Source organism: Cupressus sempervirens, chromosome 5 (genome assembly GCF_028749045.1).
Source record: "Cupressus sempervirens isolate cs-2001-9-10 chromosome 5, ASM2874904v1, whole genome shotgun sequence".
NCBI classification, from domain to species: domain Eukaryota; kingdom Viridiplantae; phylum Streptophyta; class Pinopsida; order Cupressales; family Cupressaceae; genus Cupressus; species Cupressus sempervirens.
This window is the reverse complement of record NC_143122.1, coordinates 721,704,578-721,723,327: the sequence shown is the minus strand read 5'-3', so window position 1 is coordinate 721,723,327 and position 18,750 is coordinate 721,704,578.

Below are 18,750 nucleotides of genomic sequence, written 5' to 3'. Positions count from 1 at the left end.
ATTTCCTAACATGCATCCTTTTGATGAAAATCAACCAAAGTCAAAGTGGTATAGGGAAAACGAATATTGTAAGTACCATTGTATCAAAGGACATGACACCAAAAAATGTACCAAACTCAAAGTTTTTATCCAAAATCTTGTTGGTGATGGGGAAATTGAAGTAGAAGGAGGTCCAACCTCTAAAAATGCTAAATTGAAGATATTTCAAAAACCATTTCCCATTCACAACAATGATAATAACAATACCAACAATACAAATCAAGCTTCCACATCAAATGCATTACCTTATGATTATTCTACTAACCACATATCAAGATTTGATTTCTTGTGTGGTAAGATAGAAACCAGCAATATATGTGGACTTGACTCCTTGTGTGGTCACATTGAAGAGGTAGACACTCATGTGAATACCCTTGTCTTACAAGTAGACGATTGTGATGCCACCACTTGACGAAGAAGACTTACTTTGCAAGTTGTCACTCCCAATAACACTAATCCCTCAGTGCCACATGCATCTATTGTGCCATCCACCTCACAAAGACCTGCTTCTTGCTATGATGTGTTGTCCTAGCTAGGTAAGACTCCTACACAAATATCTATTCTTGAGCTTCTAACCACATCACCCATCCATAAAGAGATCTTGGAGAGGGCTCTTTTAGAGTCTCATGTTCTTGAAAAACATTAATGCTTCCCAATTCATCACTATGATTGAAAACCTTGCCACCAAACAACACCTTGTCTTCACAGATAAAGATTTCCAAGGTCCTGATCACCACCATAATTTGTTGCTCCACATTGAAGTCCTTACACAACGACATAAGATTAAAAGAGTTCTTATAGACAATGGATCCGATTTGAACCTTTGTACATTGAAAATGATTTGTTTCTTGGGACTTCCAAAAGACCTCCTAGATGTTAATAAAAGGATCACAATAAAAGAATATGATGAAAGAGAAAGAGAATCAAAAGGAGTCATCATGTTGCCTCTAAAAGTTGGACCAGACATCATAAATACTGAATTCCATGTCCTAGACTTGGATTTTCCATATGACATCTTGCTTGGTAGACCGTGGATACATACACTAAAGGCGGCCCATCTACCTATGATCAGTGCTTGAAATTCCCCCACCAAGGAAGAGAGATCACAATCCCAAGGGATCCCACTCCTTTTGAATTTTGTAAAAGATTGGAAGGTGCACCAATAAATTTTTGTCAAATAAGTGAGTTTTCCAAAGTTGTACCTAAATCTCTCACCATAATAGAACCACCTTCCACAATAGTACCAGAATTAGCTAATGAGGATTCAAATTCCCACAAGGGGAAAGAGAAGGTTGAAGATATTAAAATTAACACCACAGGGAAGAAGGTCACTTTTTCTGATTTAGGAATGGGAGAGTATAAGTTTGAAAATGCCATGTGTGTTGGACAACTACCACTCTCCCCTCATTCCTTTGGAAAACCTTCTCAATTATCACCTTCTACTAATAAGGAAACCATGCAAGTTAGCAAGACAACATTTGAGCATTGGGGTTCACTTAGTGATGAGCACATGGAAGATAATATCCTAGATTGGCTATATTATGATGGAAAAGATGAACCTGTGGAGTTTCCTAAGGATAAATATGTTAAGGCACCTCTCATTATTGAAAACATGGGATATCATGGTACTAGCCTTGGACTAAAAGAAGATGGAATTAGACAAACCTTAGAAGCTAATAGCTATCCTAAAGGACGTGGATTGGGCTCCATTAAACCTAAGGTATCCTTTGCTGACAACTATTGTACGGTTGAACCTGATTTTGAGGCTAAAGAGGACCTTTACCATAGATGACCTTTCATCCATTTACCTACCTCTCACCAATCCCGACATGATAGACTAGGACCTTCAAGATACACCACCAGCTCTTGACATTTGTAAGACTGATGAAGTAGTGATGGAAATTTTTGGCCTTAAGAATCTCCAAGATTACAAACATGAGATCTAGTACAATAAGGAAGCCTACTTTGGTAGCCAAGTCAACTCTCTTATTTGCAAAAGTGAAAAAGAAAATAAAAACAAAAAAATAAAAGAAAAATCCTCTAGTGAAAACTCCTCTGGGACACTTTTGGATGAAGAAAAAGATAAAATAAAGGATGCATCTTCTGGTGAAAACCTCTTCGAGGTACTAGAAGAGGGAGAGCTTGACTTGCCATTTAGATCCTTGCCACCAGAAAAGTCACCTATTTTGAATGAAGACACAATTCAAATCAATTTTGGAATAGAGGATAATCCATGAATCACTTACATTGCTGCTACATTAAGTCTTGAGGAACAAAAAGCCATGACTAAATTTTTGAAAAAGGGAAAAATTAATTTTGCATGGACATACAAAGACATGCTTGGCTTAGACACAGATTTGGTTGTGCATCATTTGATAGTTGATCCAAAGATTAAACTAGTGAAGAAAAAGTTGCGCAAAATGCACCCTAAGGTAGCACTCCTAGTCAAAGTAAAGCTGTAGAAAATGTTAGAGGCGAAGTTCATCCATCCTATTGACTATCTTAAGTGGGTCTCCAACATTGTTCCTATAGGGAAAGCATCTGGGAGCATCCGTGTTTGTTCAGATTTTTGAGATTTAAATCTTGCATGTCCTAAGGATGATTTTCCACTTCCTAACATAGATATCATAGTGGATTTGACTGCTGGACATGAGATGTTGTCTTTGATGGATGGATTTTTGAGTTATAACCAGATCAGAATTGTAGAAGAGGATCAGCATAAAATGGCATTTACCACCCCATGGGGAACCTTTTGTTATCAAGTCATGCCTTTTGGCTTGAAAAATGCCAGTGCGATCTATCAATGCCCAAGGACTACCATATTTCATGATCTTCTACATGTCATAATGGAGGACTATGTTGATGATATCCTAGGAAAATCCAAGACAAGAAAATCTCACATTGATGTCCTTACCACTATTTTTGATAGGTTGGAGAAATACAAAGTGCATCTTAATCCTAACAAGTGTGTATTTGGGGTCAAATCAGGCAAATTGTTAGGCTACATTGTGTCAAGAAGAGGTATTGAGGTATATCCAGCAAAAGTGAAGGCCATCATGGATATGCCTCCACCTACCACATTGAAACAACTCCATAGTTTTCAAGGAAAGTTACAATCTATTACGATATTTGTGTCACAACTAGCAGATAAAGTCCATCCACTTTAGCATTTTCTTTGCAAGGGAAACAAGTTTCAATGGGATTGTCTATGCCAAAAAGCATTTGAACAAATTAAGACATATTTGGCTAATCCTCTAGTTTTAGTACCTCCAGTTGTAGGATGACCATTGATTCTATACATTTCAGCCACTTTAGCTGCCTTAGGAGCACTTTTGGCACAATTACATGATAAGGGGAATGAGCAAGCCATATATTACCTCAGTCAAACACTAGTTAGCTATTTGTTAAACTACATTGCCATTGAGAGAGCATGTTTGGCTATAGTCTTTTTTACACAAAAACTACGTCATTATATGCTTAATCATACTACATATCTCATTGCTAAGATAGATCCAATCAAGTATTTGTTATCAAAAGCCGCCCCCACTGGTTGAGCAAAAAAATGGGTCTTAATTTTAAGTGAATTTGACATTGTTTATAAGGATTGTAAGGCCATTAAAGGACAAGTAATTGCAAATCAGCTTGCTAAAGCTCCTCTTCAAGGGGACCATCCCATTGTAGCCAATTTTTTAGATGACACAATTATGACCCTAGCTCCAACTACCCCATGAATTTTTTTTTTTTGATGGATCCTTTACACAAAAGGGATTGGGGGCAGGAATTTTGTTTCTGACACCACAAGGGGACCTCATTCCTAAGTCTTATAAAATCTCATTCCCTTGCACAAACAATATAGCTGAGTATGAAGTTTTAGTCATAGGACTATGTCAAGCTATTAGATGGAATATCAAAAACCTTCTTGTCTTTGGAGACTCATAATTGGTCGTTAAACAAGTCAAAGATGAATACCACACCAAGGATGAGAAATTATTGCCCTACCGCAGAATAGTTGAAGATCTTAAGCAACATTTTACAAAGATTTTTTTTTCAGTAGATTCCAAGGGCTAATAATAAAGTAGTTGATGCCATGGATACTATTGCCTCTATGATTGCCATGCCAGAAGATAGTCCTAAATGTGAGTTTCTTGTTGAGAATCTTTTCACTCCTGCTTATGAGCAAACTAATTCAGAGTTGGTGTGTGAGATTGTTGGTCTTGAGTCTCCATGGTACATTGACATCTTTACCTATTTATGTCACAAAACCATTCCCATAGCCCTCACCCAAAATCAAAGAAAAACCTTCATCTGACTAATTGCTCGATATACCATCCTAGGGGGCACACTTTTCCAAAAACACTTTGATGGAACCCTCCTTTGATGTCTCAGTTAAGATGAAGCCTGAAAAATGTTAGAAGAGGTTCACCAAGGGATTTTTAGTGCCCACTCTAGCGGCCTTACGTTAGCAAAAAATTTTCTTAGGATAGGTTACTATTAGCCCACTATGGAAGCAGATGCATATCCTTTTGTGAAGAGATGTGTTCCATGTCAATAGCATGGCAACTTGATACACACTCCTACCCAAGACCTCCAACCCACCATCACTCCATGGCCCTTTTACCTCTAGGGATTCAATCTTGTTGGTCAAGTATAACCAAATTCCTTAAATGGCCAAAAGTGCATTATTTCCACCATTGAGTACTTCACAAAGTGGATTGAGGCTATTCCCTTAGCCTACATCACCGGAAAATAGATTTTGAAGTTCATCTTGAACTATATTATTTGTCATTTTAGTATACCTCAAGATATCATGACTGATAATGGAACCCCTTTCAAAAATCACGAAGTTGCCACATTGTGTAGGAAATTGAAAATTACCCAGTATTTTTCTACTAGATACTATCCCCAAGGCAATGGCCAAGCTAAAGCTACCAATAAAACCATTTTGAAAATCTTAAAGAAAACCATTGATGTAGCTAGCCATGATTGGCACATCCAAATTTCTCCCACACTTTGGGCCTACCGTACCTCCATCTGCACTCCCACAGGAGCCACCCCATTTTCCCTAGTTTATAATTCTGAAGCCATCTTGCCCATCAAAATTGAGCTCCATTCCCTCAGAATCTCTCTCGAGAATCTAATATCGGAAGAAGACTACTAAGTTACTCGCTTTCAAGAGTTGGCACTCCTTGATGAGAGATGACTCAATGCCTTGAACCACCTCTGTTTGTATCAAAATTGCCTTCAGCTTCAGTGTCACAAGAAATTCAAGCCACGGGAGTTTGAAGTGGGTGAGTTAGTTTTGCAGCATAATATGAAGAACCTCCAAAACCATGAAAAGAAAGGAAAGTTTGAGGCAAATTGGCTAGGTCCATTTATCATTATAGCCAAATATGGTTCTTGGGCATATTAGATTGCTACTCCAAAGAGAGATTTTCTCCTTGAGCCTATAAATATCCAACATCTCAAGCGGTTCTATGCTTGAGCCTTTGTAGTTCTTGTACAATGTTTATAGTCCCGCAAAAATCTAAAAAAATTAGAAAATCAGAAAATCCAAAAAAATTCATAAAATGTTCCTGAAAAAAGTATGGTTTGATCATTGTCTATAAGGCTTATTTCACTTCAATCTATTCCACCATTCCACTTCCCTTGTGCATTGTCTTATCTAGCCTTTTGTGTTTCATGCATCCAATAAAAGACCTCTTGTCTGCGAGGCTTCGCTTCACTTCCATCTTTTGAAAGACCTCTAGTCCGCGAGGCATTTTTTTGTTGAGTGATTGTCAATCCCATTACACTGAGCTTTTTCACAACAGTTACCACACTTGGAATTACAGAAAATCACCATTTAAGACTTAATGATTCAAGAACTTGTTCACTTCATAGCCCTTGCTAAAAACACACAATTTTATGATCATTTGACATTTCAACTTGACACACTTTTATAGGATGAATCCTTCCTTTAGGTGATGTTGTGACATTCACTTCTAGACCTAAGGTTCTTGGCAGGAACTATGGACTAAATGACTACTTGGTCATGAAGTCTCTTTTTGATTGATTTTATTTTTATGTGTGTTAGTGAAAGCCTTTTATGGTACACCTTGATCTTCCATATTTTGTTAGTATTTGAATGGCTTTCATTGACTACACATGTTTTTGTGGTATGATTTGTTTTTGAGGCTTTATTCCATATGTGTTAGTTTTAGGTTATGTTAATGTGTTGTGTAATGGGGGAAATGGGTTAGCACACGTCCCACCAAAGATCCCTAAAAGACTTTGGGTGTGCCTAGACCTCTCTGTTGCATATATGACATTTGATCCATCATGACTATGCAAACTACACCTATCATCCTAAAGTTTCTATGGTTTTGTATGTCTAGTCCACGCAAACGAGTCATGTCATTTATGCTCCTATAGCATATAATACATAAACTCATTTGCAAAATTAACTTAAGGTGTGCTCTCTATATAAACACAACAAAATCTCTTGATATCATATAGTTAGGATGCATGTAGTATAGAGTTTCATTCGAGTCATGCTTGAGACAAAGTTCTATTTATTTTCCCCCTCCTATGCTATGCTACTGAGTTTCTATGAGTGACAGTTGTGATAGATATTCATTCATTAGTTCATTTCCATTAGGTTGCATTAACTTCCCATTTTTGCATTCATTCATTTTTCATTGCATTAGTGTTCATTTGATTAATCTCATTTAGTGTTCATTAGGTGTTTTTTAGTTTATTTTATTAAATTGCATTAGGTCATTCCATTAGTTGCATATATTCATCACATCTAGGGGCATATACATCATAATCACATCTCACATATATATAGTGCATCTATGTAAAATAAAATAATGCATACATCTCATAATCGCCCAAAAATTTGCATCACACACATGTTAGGCATCATGTACATATGCATACATCATAGGAAACATCACATAGAATCACATCCTACATCACAAGCATTAGTATCTACATCATACACATCATATGCATCACATAAATCCATACACATATAGAGTCATCGAATCATGTCATGTATATATCAAAAAAATAGTGTCTGTACAGTCCATATACAAATCATGTAGAATCATATAGTACAAATGCATCATCAAAAACTCGTTGCATCTACACATATCTGTCACAAAACTGATCACTATATAACATCAAGTTGTTGGCTATGAGAGCCCTACCCCCCTTGAATCCCCCCCTCAAGAAGGTCTTTGTTTTCCTATAGACTGCTTTGATCTAGCTGTGCAACCTAAAATCCATGAGCTGGCTCCCCTCTAAAAATTTGGCTGTTGCCGCTCAGCAGGCATAGCCTCAATATAAAGTGACCTATAATAGGCTGCTTCTCATATGGCCTGTGTCTCTAGTCATTTAGCTATGAGGGCCTCATGCATCACTGAGATGGCTACCCCAAGCTGTACCATCTATATGGAAATGTGCCTCTACCTATGGTATCCATCCAGTTGCACCTGATGGGTTGCCCACTCGGCCTAAAATTTGACTACCTCTCCTCAAAGCCTCTCTAGCTCTGCCCACACCTTTGCCCCTATGTGGGTGTCCATCCCTGCAAACTCCCCACCATCCACCCATGCCTGTAGGGCTACTAAGGCCTCTTGTGCACTGTCTCCCCTAGCTCTCTATACCTATAGCTCTTCTTGTACGGCCCCCATGGCCTACTCTAAGCTATCTTCTCATGCCTATTGCACCTGTACTATCCCTAGTAGCTAGGCTACCTTTGCACGAAGGCTATCACGCTCTGCCTTGACCATGTCTAGATCATCTCCCTGTACTTGTCCCTATGGAGGTTCCTATGGTGGTGCCTTTGATGGTGCCTATGGTGGTGCCTGGGGCTATGCCTTTACCTATGCCTAGGGTGTTATCTGTGGTGGCCCCTATACTAGTGCTAGCCCTAGCCCTCTCTTTGCTCAAACTCTACTCTCGTGTGGTCCCTCCTATGCCTCTTGTGCCAGTGGTGGCATCATAGCTGCTCGCCCACCATCCCTTGCTCCATACCCCTCCCCCTATGCCTACTCTACCGATGGAGGTGCCCCTGGCATTGTAAGCCTGACTCACTGGTGGGCTGCCCACCATTGTGCATATGTCAGTGTCATCCCTGCATCTCCTCTATCCTAACCATGCACCCATGGCACTGCTACCAACCCTAACCAAGAAGCTCAAGCCAATCATATGGTGGTCCCTTGTCCCCATAGTCAGCCATACTCTCATGACACAAAAAGATATAAGAATTTGTCCAGTACTGTGTCCTATGCCCTGCCAAACTGTAGTCGCACTCAAGAGGGCATGTAGCCCATGATCACATGCATGGATCAACCAATGATCCAGCAGTCAGTCTGTGTGTATGGGAGGTACATTCGATCCTCCACGTCATCCTCACCACTTGCTGCTAGTGTTTGCCCCCACCACTCTACCCCATCATATGGAGTCCACTCAAACATGATGATCTCATCTATGCACCGGTGCTAGAATCCCATAGACTCTATCGATGTATATTGGATGAGAGGCCGATATTTACAAGTGAATGGCTCTCCAGGCTACCTAGTCTCCCATCGAGTGATAGGCCATGTGACTCCAATATGCTCCCATGGACAAACTATTAGTAGCATCAATCTTGGTCTCATAGTGTGCTGGGTTCGATATGCACACATGTGCAAATCGTGATATAGCTCAGCCAAGATCGTCAGTCCCCAACAGTAGACTACTCCCTCCTCCTGTAGCAAGGTGCTTAATAGTCACACCCAATCGATCAGCCACCTATGTCCTACATGATCTGGCAGCATCCGCCATATTAGTGAGGCTAGGTATACAACCAACCTTGGTAGCCTCTACTCTAATGCACCCCACCATGACAAACATGACCTTTGGACGGGTAGTCACTATCATTTTCTGCCGAAGCACTCCCTCAAGAATGGATCAGAACCCTCTAGTACATACTCTAGGTATGCACCTCTAATCGGTACTCATAGGATCTGCCACATATCTAGCAGTGTGACTGTAGCCTCCCCCATCGATAGATGGAAGCTCCTTGTAGGTGTATACCATCGCTCTATGAGAGTTGATAGTTGCATTGAATGGGCCCTCAGATCTGGCCACTCGTGTACATGCTCTAGGCTACACAATCGCACGTGTCCCCAATCTCCATCTATGAGTCTCTCTTGTATCACCATGGTCAGAGGATAGTGCTCCCTCAACCTAAACACCACCGGGTCCTCCTGTAGCATAGACATGCAGAGCATTAGTTTTGCTAGCCTATGATATCCCTAGAGTGGGGCATCTTCCCTCCCCTCCTTTCAGTCTAACCCAATTGGTGCACCTGCTAATCGACACAAATGCTGGTTAGTAGAAATGCTGATCAGCGTAGACGTCAATCAGTAGAAATGCTGATCGACAAAGATGCCAATACCTAGAGATGATAGTCTTCTATTGTCTGTGAAGATGAAAAAATGTTCTTTGTCATCTCTGCTACCCCTTGTCATCCATGCAGACGACAAGGTGAACCCTATCATCTCCACATTATCTTTTCCCCCTTTTGGCATCTACACAGATGACAGGATCAATCTTGTCGTCTTTACAGATGCCAAAATCCCCATTTTGTCATCTACGCTAATGATAAGGGGGATATTGTCATCTCCTCCTGGACCCCTTTTTCAATGCATTTATGGCATAATAATTGCACCCAACCTAGCCTAGTCTACCAAAATAAGAAGAGGATCAAATGACTTACCGGTGAGCCCATCTCGGCTGCTCGCTAGTACTCTCGAACATGCTCACCAAGCTACAAATGATCAATTGGGTCTATGTCTACTCTGGATACTCTACTCGCGTTGTGACAATGACCTTTTTTGGGCCCCTCGAAGGCTTATATAAGCCCCCCTGTGGACCCTGTTTGAGCCCCTGTCTTCCCTGAGACATGTCCATTCCCTATTTACCTGCAAGCCATGCAAATGTTGTCATTAGTTCATATTTTTTCTCCTTTTCTTATTTCTTAAGACCTCTTTCGTGAAAATTGCCCAAAATTTATTTTTTGCACAATTTTTGTGAGGGGGCACCCTCCTCTATTGTCGCCATAAGACTACCTCCTTCTTTAGGGCAACCTATATTTTCTTTTCTTCGATATGATGTCCCAACATCACATCAAAGAGGGGCAAAATGTAGATGCTTAAAATTGTCCCTAAACACTATATTAATTAATTTTAATATTGCCTGTGACATTGTAATTAATTATTAATTAATAAATTATATTAGTCACATTCCTCTACTTATTTAATTAAATTATTTTAATTAAATGAGTTCATTCTCTTAAGTATTTAAATCTAATTTAAATACTTCTAGCCTTAATGTGTTAAATTAATTTAACACATGATCCTCCATATTTCTCCATTTTTAAATAAATTTTATTTATTTAAATCCTCACATCCTATTAATTCTTTTAAACCCAAGATTAAATTAAATTTCATTTAATTTAATCTTAAGCCTAACCTAGATCCTAGCCCATAACCATCATTTTCATCCTCTCAAGTCTACTTCTTCTCTAATCCCACTTAATCATTCCTAATCATCTCCTTAATCCCCCACATTAGCCCAAGAGTGTGCTCACTAATGTGTGAGATGGCATGCCTACACACTCTTGTCTCCCACTCTTTTTCTCAAGTTTGCTCACACATGTGTGAGAAAACTTTCAATTCTTGACCATTTGCATGGATTTCATGTCACCTTATGTGGCATCTACATGGATTCCACCTCACCAAGCCCTCCCTCAAGCCTATAAATAGAGGGCTTGTCTCAAGCATTGGCATCTCCCATTATTGCATTGTTACTATGCCATTTCGAGTTTTGAGTTCTCATGCTAAGAGTTTGCATTGTAGTTTGATTTTCATAGAGATTTCTAAGATCATACTAACCATTTGGCAGCTGGTTTAGCTTTGCATTTGCATGGTTTGGCTAGTTTGCCTTTTCATTTGCATTTACTTGTTGATTTAGCTTGCATATCTAGTTACTTTCATTGTATTTCATATTTTTACCATTGAATGCCTTTAGGTATGGCTTTCTCCATAGTCATTCCTTGAGGTGTTCTTCATTTCATTGCAGCTTAGGTTCATATTTCATTATTACTCATATTTGCACATCCACTTAAGAGATTCACTCCATTGTTCTGTTTGGGAGAACACACTAAACATATCCCCCCATCTTAACGCACCAATAAGGCCTCTTATGGGTGCCCTTATTGAGTTGTACAGGTGGATGGAAGATTGATTTTGTCAGCTGCTTAGGGTTGCAAAATCCAAGTAAGCATTAGTTAGTGTTTTTTCCTTTCATTTTGATGAATCGTTGATACACTTTCAAGGTTTTTAACTAATGTTTGTTTGTTAACTCATGCTCCTAACAGGTCACATTTTCTAGCACATAGAGGGTTTCCTCAAAGGTGCTAAAAATTCACCACATGGAAGTTAAGAATCATGATGATATTAAAAGAGAACAAATTAGATTTATATTTAAAAGACAAAAGGAGAAAAAGTGGGAATAAACCAAAAAAATCTCAATGAATTAAGAATAATGAAAAGGCCATGAAGTTAATAGTAGATGCAATTAGGGACCAAAGAATACCTATATTGGCAAAAAAAAAAATTGCATACCTTATTCTGAAGACACTTAATAAGAAATTTGAAATAAATAATATTGGTAGAACTCTTGCACTAAAAAGACAAATGAATCGCGTAAGAATGAACAAAGAAGAATCCATCAATGCATTCTTTATGAGAACAACTAAACTAAGGGATTGATTGTCATCTGTTGGATATGAAATTGATAGAAAATATTTATCCCTGATAGCTTTAGGCATCCTACTAGACATGGGTCTCATTCATACAAGGTATAAGTGCAAGACCTAAAATTCCCTGAATTGGATAGGTTAAGATCTGATCGCCTTCAAGAAGAAGCTAGATAGATGTCAAAAGGTAAAAAAAAAAATGGATGAGGATATACATATCCTTAACACAAACTTACATAAGAAAGAAAAGGATAATAACTTCAAAAGGAAAATAAATTTACATGGAAATGGAAAGAAAAGAAGAGATGCTTTGCAAGTTCAATACTATAGATGTGGTCACTATGGACACTATGCTATGAAATGCCCTAATAGGACAAAGAAATAAGAATCTAATGAAAAGGTTTGAAAAAAAAATTTAGAAGAGGATTTTGACAAGTTCTTATTCTATTAACCATTATCAAATCATGTATCAAAAAAATCTATCACTTGGGTGATTGATAGTGGGTGATCATCTAGACTTATCACTAGATTCTAAGAAAACCTAGGTGCTTTGGTGGAAGAGGTTTAAGAAGAAGTAAAAATTGGGGATGATTTGTACATCCTATAAAAGAAGTAGGAACTTGTACCATCAAGCTAGAATTAGGTATCACTATCCAACTAAAGGATGTACTAATAGTTATTGTGTAAGGTAGGAAAATAGAAATAATCCTACCATATATAAATGAAAGGGGGAAGACTGAGATCCACGCCATTTTATTAGGTTGGATTAACACCAAGAGAAGTATTAATCTAAATATAATGTAAAGATGAATCAATATTTTAGTTTTATTTCTCCCACACCCCCACCTTAAGAGGATTAAAATGAAAGGATAAATGAAGTAACGTTGTAATGGGAAGTATGGAAATAGAAAGGATAAGATGAAATACCTTGTAAGATAAAGAGCTAAAAAAATTCTATTGAGTGATGTCAAAAGCTATTGTATTCAAAACTCTAGGCTAAGATTTGTGAGGTGGAAAAAACCCATAAATCTTCCAATGCTATCAAGGGAGAATTGGATCTTCACAAGGGGTAAAATAATAGATAATTGAAGGTGAAGTGTGCCCTTGATTGACTTTATGTGACATTCATTTTGATTTTGCAGTTCTAAAGAAAGTGTAAAAGGGTATTCAAATATGTAACCTATTCATCAATCTAAGATTTGAAACCTACAAAGGAAATAGGTTTTTTATTTATTATATTTGTTTTTGGGGGGGGGGGGTGTTTCCCTCAATCAAACCCCAGTTTAGGAATTAACATTCAATTGAGATAAGTAAAACAGAATGCTAACAACCAGCAGTGATAAATCTAACTTGAAGAAATGTAAATATATGAATGTGTTCTTGAATTCAAAATGTAATCAGGTATGTATATGAAATAGATTTGACTCAACTCCAAAAAACCTAAAAATAAAATCATAGATGTTAAACCAAAACCTTCATGAATGAATGTGCTTGAAATATTCCTTGTAGATGAATGTAAAAAATACAACAAATTATCTTGAATGTTGAAAATGCAATAGAATATCTAGCACAAAATCCTTTAATATCTTGTATGCATAGATACTTGATCTTCAATGGAGAAAATCTTGAATACCTTGAATGCTTAGTTGAGAACTTGAAGGCTTGAGTTCTTGGACTTCTAGATTATTGAACACTTGAAGATAAGATGCTAGGATATGAATTTGATGGATGAGCAATGAAGGAAATATAAGGGTTAATATAGAGCTCAAAATTGACTAACTCTCATAGTAAAACCTACATAGGGATTAACACCTCGAACATTTCTAGAAATGAGACCCAAAGAAAGACTCAAAATAGATCCTAATCAAGGGTACTCTATGCCCCTAATTGGCCCACTAATGGCACATTTTACCCTTGACAACCAGATCTTGGAACCTCCAGGATCCTTTTGGGATCCTAAAACATGTTCTAGATCTCTAGAATTAAGTACATACTTTGAGATATAGTTGTTATAGTACAAGGAGTATATTCCAAGTGGATAGATGAAGGAGAAAGAAGACCTAGGAAGAATATATCCTACCTCAAGCTCAAAACTATGAAAAATAGGAGTTTAAAAGAGAATCTTTTATGTTTTTCCCCAATTCCACTTAGGAGGAGGATAGTTTCAGAAAGAAGGGATGAGCGATACAAGAAGATTGATGGTCTCACACTAAATAGCTGCTAAACCTTCATTAAATTGGAGTGCATCAAATTTAAGATCATAAATTTAGCTCCCACTTGAGAGAAAGTGTGGGTCAATCCATACTTATGGTAAAGTAGAGAGATGAAGAGTAGAAAAAGAAGAATCTGGAAAATCACAACAAGATAGAGCATCACATAGTCAAAGAGAAAAATCCCCCGAGACCAAGGGTCCTAACTCCACATCCATGTACGAGGGTGAAAATAAAAACAAAATAAAAGATAAAGAAAAAAGATAAAGGAACAATAAAGGGTTTAGTACTAAAAACAAGCCCATATCAACCAGTGAGAGAGACCTCATCTAAAGGAACATCTCACCCACTACTATCATTTTTGGAAAGCTAATACAAAAGCATAAGTGATGACATAAGAAATTTAAGAGTAAAAATATTAATAATATAGCTTATGTATGTATCTTTACTAGCGTGAAAGAAAAAAAGAGACGAAAGAAAATAATGATTACATCACCGAGTAGAGTCCCCAACCCACTATGAATCACCAACAGATTTGCTACAAATGATGGTGTTGAATATTCTAACAGGGTGGTAACATTCTAGTCAACCTACCAAAGTTCCATCCATAGACAAAAATATATTATATCACCATGGCATGCTCATGTGTAAAATACATGTTACCCATGTACAAGACTTGGAGTTCTATACTTGAATGTGTTACCTATATTGGGACTTAGCAAGTTGTTATGCATTACCCAACTAAAATATTTAGCATATATGTATCTAGATGTGTTAATGATGAATGCAATTTAGAATGTTTACTTACATTAATCATTATGAGATTTATCATATGTGTTTTTGTGTGAAAAAAAGAGATGAAGTAATAATTCATAGATTTGATAATGATTTGGAAAGCATACCTAGAATTTAGAGCTATAATAGTCTAAACCATGCTAGGAATCTTTATTTTTTAACCTTGTAAAATGAAAAACTATGTACAAAGAGGATGCTTGATGCCCCCCTAATTATCATGTCTATGTATAAGTAATGTGAAAAGGAAGAGAAACAGGATACCTATTTTATACAACAAGGAGATATCCTTAAGTAAGCAATACAAATTGCATTCATAGTAAAAATATTTAACTCTTACAATCTAAGAACATAGAAAATTGTAAAAAGCATAAATCACTAATGGAAAGAGAATCCTCAAGAAGGATAAATATTAATAACAAGATATCCACCTAAGAGGAGTTCTTGATTAAGATAACATCTCTGAGTAGAAGGAAAGAAGAACACAAGTGCACATATTCAAACCCCTATACATATAGGTGAAATAGGGATCCTTGGATGAAGAATAAAAATCTCCAAACAAGGAAAAGTGTGTAAAATTGACATAGCTTTACTAGATAAATAAGAGGTGATGACTTAGGACATACTCCTCTTTCAAAAGAGGGAAACCATAGTGAATAAAAAATTCTTCATAAATAAAATAACAATGTCAAATGATAAAAAAATTGCACATAAGCTTTAAGAAAGTAGATCCATAGAAAATGACAAATAATTTACAAGGGATCTTGCCCCCCGAAGCATAAGGTAAGAAAGGATATGTAATGCCCCACTCAGAGATCCTTCGAACAAGGATTCAATTCAAACCAAGATAATTTCTTTTTTTTACAAGTATGAATGCACATGGCAACATCATCTAGGGATCACTAATATCACAATGGAAGATGTCACCAACAATCGAAGCAACCAACGAATCTCCAAATGCCACAACTGAACAAAATGAAGACACAATTGAATCTGAATCAGAACATTTTGAATTCAAAATTTGACTCCAAATGATTGAAGAACACCTAAGAGGGAACCCAAAATGCTTCCCAAAAAGTCTAGGTCTTATTGAAAATTTCCTGTTGTCTGCCCGCATAGGTTTTCACAAAACCTAGGTGATACTTTAAATCAGCACTAGGTGATACTTTAAAGTATCATGTGATATTACGTGAGAAAGAGGGTGACACATTCATGGATTGGGTGATATTTCTCTTAAGGGTGTATGATACAATACAAGTATCGTATGATACTTCTTTAGAGGGGGTGCAATACTAGAAAGTATCGCATGACATTTCTCTAAGAGATGTGCAATATAATTAGGGATTGTATAGTAGATCTCTATTGAGCATGCGACACAAAATTGTATTGCCCCATCCTGACACATGGTCACCTAGGAAAAGAGAGAAATATTCTAAGGGTCAAAACAAGGAATGAAACAGAAAAACAACCTCCACACTAGGGAGTACTAGATCAACATAAATCGAGGAATGAACACTCGAGTACAAGAACAAAAAGATACCAAGAACAAGAAAGAGGAACATCTATCCATCTAATCCATAGAAGTAAAGGTACATACATAAAGAAACATCACAATGTACTTAAACCAACATTACAATAATTGAAAACAACATCACAAAGTGCAAAATAACCAAACTAAGTATGCAATTCATCCCAACTATGAATAGCAACATAAGACCATCGTGGGTCCTAGCCATCCCCCATGCATAACATCCCAAGCCACCAACCATATCATCAATAATATCATAATAGGGATGTCACTACTAAGAAATTTAACAATATAAGTATAAGGAAATCAAACATGCTAGTAGTAAAGCATAAGATAATCCTATAAGTAGATAACATCACCTATCACATGCTAATTATCATAATATAGGAATGTGCCAAATAAACTAGCATCATCTAAACATGATATCCAAGAATTCTAATGAAAGCATGAATCACAAGAAAGCATACTCTGAAACCCAAAGTATCAAGTGAAAACATCTAGGAATGGTCTCACTAGGACAAAAGACCATCTCTATACACTAGTCCCTAGCAGTAGTATTGGTAGCTATGCCTCTCAACCACATAGCACCCATAGGTCCACACCCACCATGCTGATGAAGGTAATGATCCAACCACAAACACACATAAAGCACAACATCCATGGCCAACACTCATGCCAAACAATATGATGACTAAAACTAAGAACATAGACAATGCAAGTAGAACAGGTCTTGGTCATACACTCAAAAGGATACTAAGTAGGCACTGACATCATGGAGAGTTTCTTGGCATTGAAAAGCCAAGCTTAGATCATGTAGATACAACATCCCTTAATGGAAAGGCTCCCACATATACATTTTATTATCTTAAGTTTTATTAACACTCACACATTTTATTTAATTATCACTTACTTAAAGCTCCCTCTACCAACCCATGACACCATGATGACCAAGTTGTGAGATAGAAGCCCCCTCCATATGCTAACCTACCCTACCCATGTTCATCCTATGACAAGTGCCCATGGGCATGAATATTCCCAACCCAATCCCAATTATCATAACTTTCGACAAGTACCATACAAAGTTAAGACCTGCAAGTCCTCCAAAAATGGTATATGCACATACTCATGTGTGGCGCACCACCATCGTGAAGATCATAACATAAGGATTGGATGAGAACACAATGCAAAATATGACTCAACCAAAAATAACTCAGAAGGATGGATTCTACATGAATCCCAATGAACAATAAAACCATACATCATGAAATCACTCAACTGATCCAATATGGGAGTAAGGATTCTACACAAATCCCAATGATGCAAAAAGATCAAACATCATGAACTCACTCAACTAGCCTCAATCTAGGAGCATGAATTCTACATGAATCCTAGTGTCCATGAAACAATAGTAAAGGTCCAACAGAAACCATAACACTAGGTATAAAATCACTCAACTGAACACAAAGTCAGAAGTATGGGTGTGACACACATCCCAATGGAACATAAAAGTGCAATAGTGGTCTTACTAATATTCGAATGGATCATCCAGGTCTACAACTCACATTGTTCCAATAAAACTCGAGATAATAGTGTAGCATCCAAAATGAGGAAAAAACACCAAAATTTTGAAAAACTTTGAAATTAAAACCCATTTGGCATTTGGGTACAAAACCCCCAAAAATCCAAAAATAAATGATTTTGAACACCATATGCAAAAATAGCCATCATAACGGTGCAAAATGCCAAACCCTCAACTTGAAAAATAAGGAAATGCTTATACCCGCCCAACTGGGTAGAGTTAGCATACAAAAATAGAGAGGAACACTAGTTCTTAGCCTCCAAACAAATGACTACCAAAAATAGAAGTGGAAATGGAGCCGAAACAATAAAATAGAAAAGCCCTACCTCATTGCCAAAAGTGCAAAATGGAAATCTGAACCATAAAATATATAACCCATAGAAGTAGCTGAAAATTGTGGTAGTCCAAGGTTTCCCTGAGCTAGATCCAATGAGCACAATCTCATGAAAATATCATACTTGTAGTTCCCACAATGAACAAAATAGTAAATCCTCATGAAGAGGATTTTGGGTTTTACTCTCCAACTTTCTAATTCAAAAGTGAGAAGTGAGGAATTAAATTCCTTTTTGGATATTTATTCACTTTTTGAATGAATAATCAATTAGGGCAACTAACTAGCCAACCTAGTTAAACACCAAATTGACCCAAACAAAAATAGACTATTCCTAGAAATAGGAATTCATCCATGGAAAAGCTACCAAAAATTAAAATAAATCAATTAAAAAGCCCAAAAACCCAAAAACATAGAAACTTTCTTAACAACTTTTGCAATAATGTGAAACTCTAAGTGCACAAACACACTCACTAG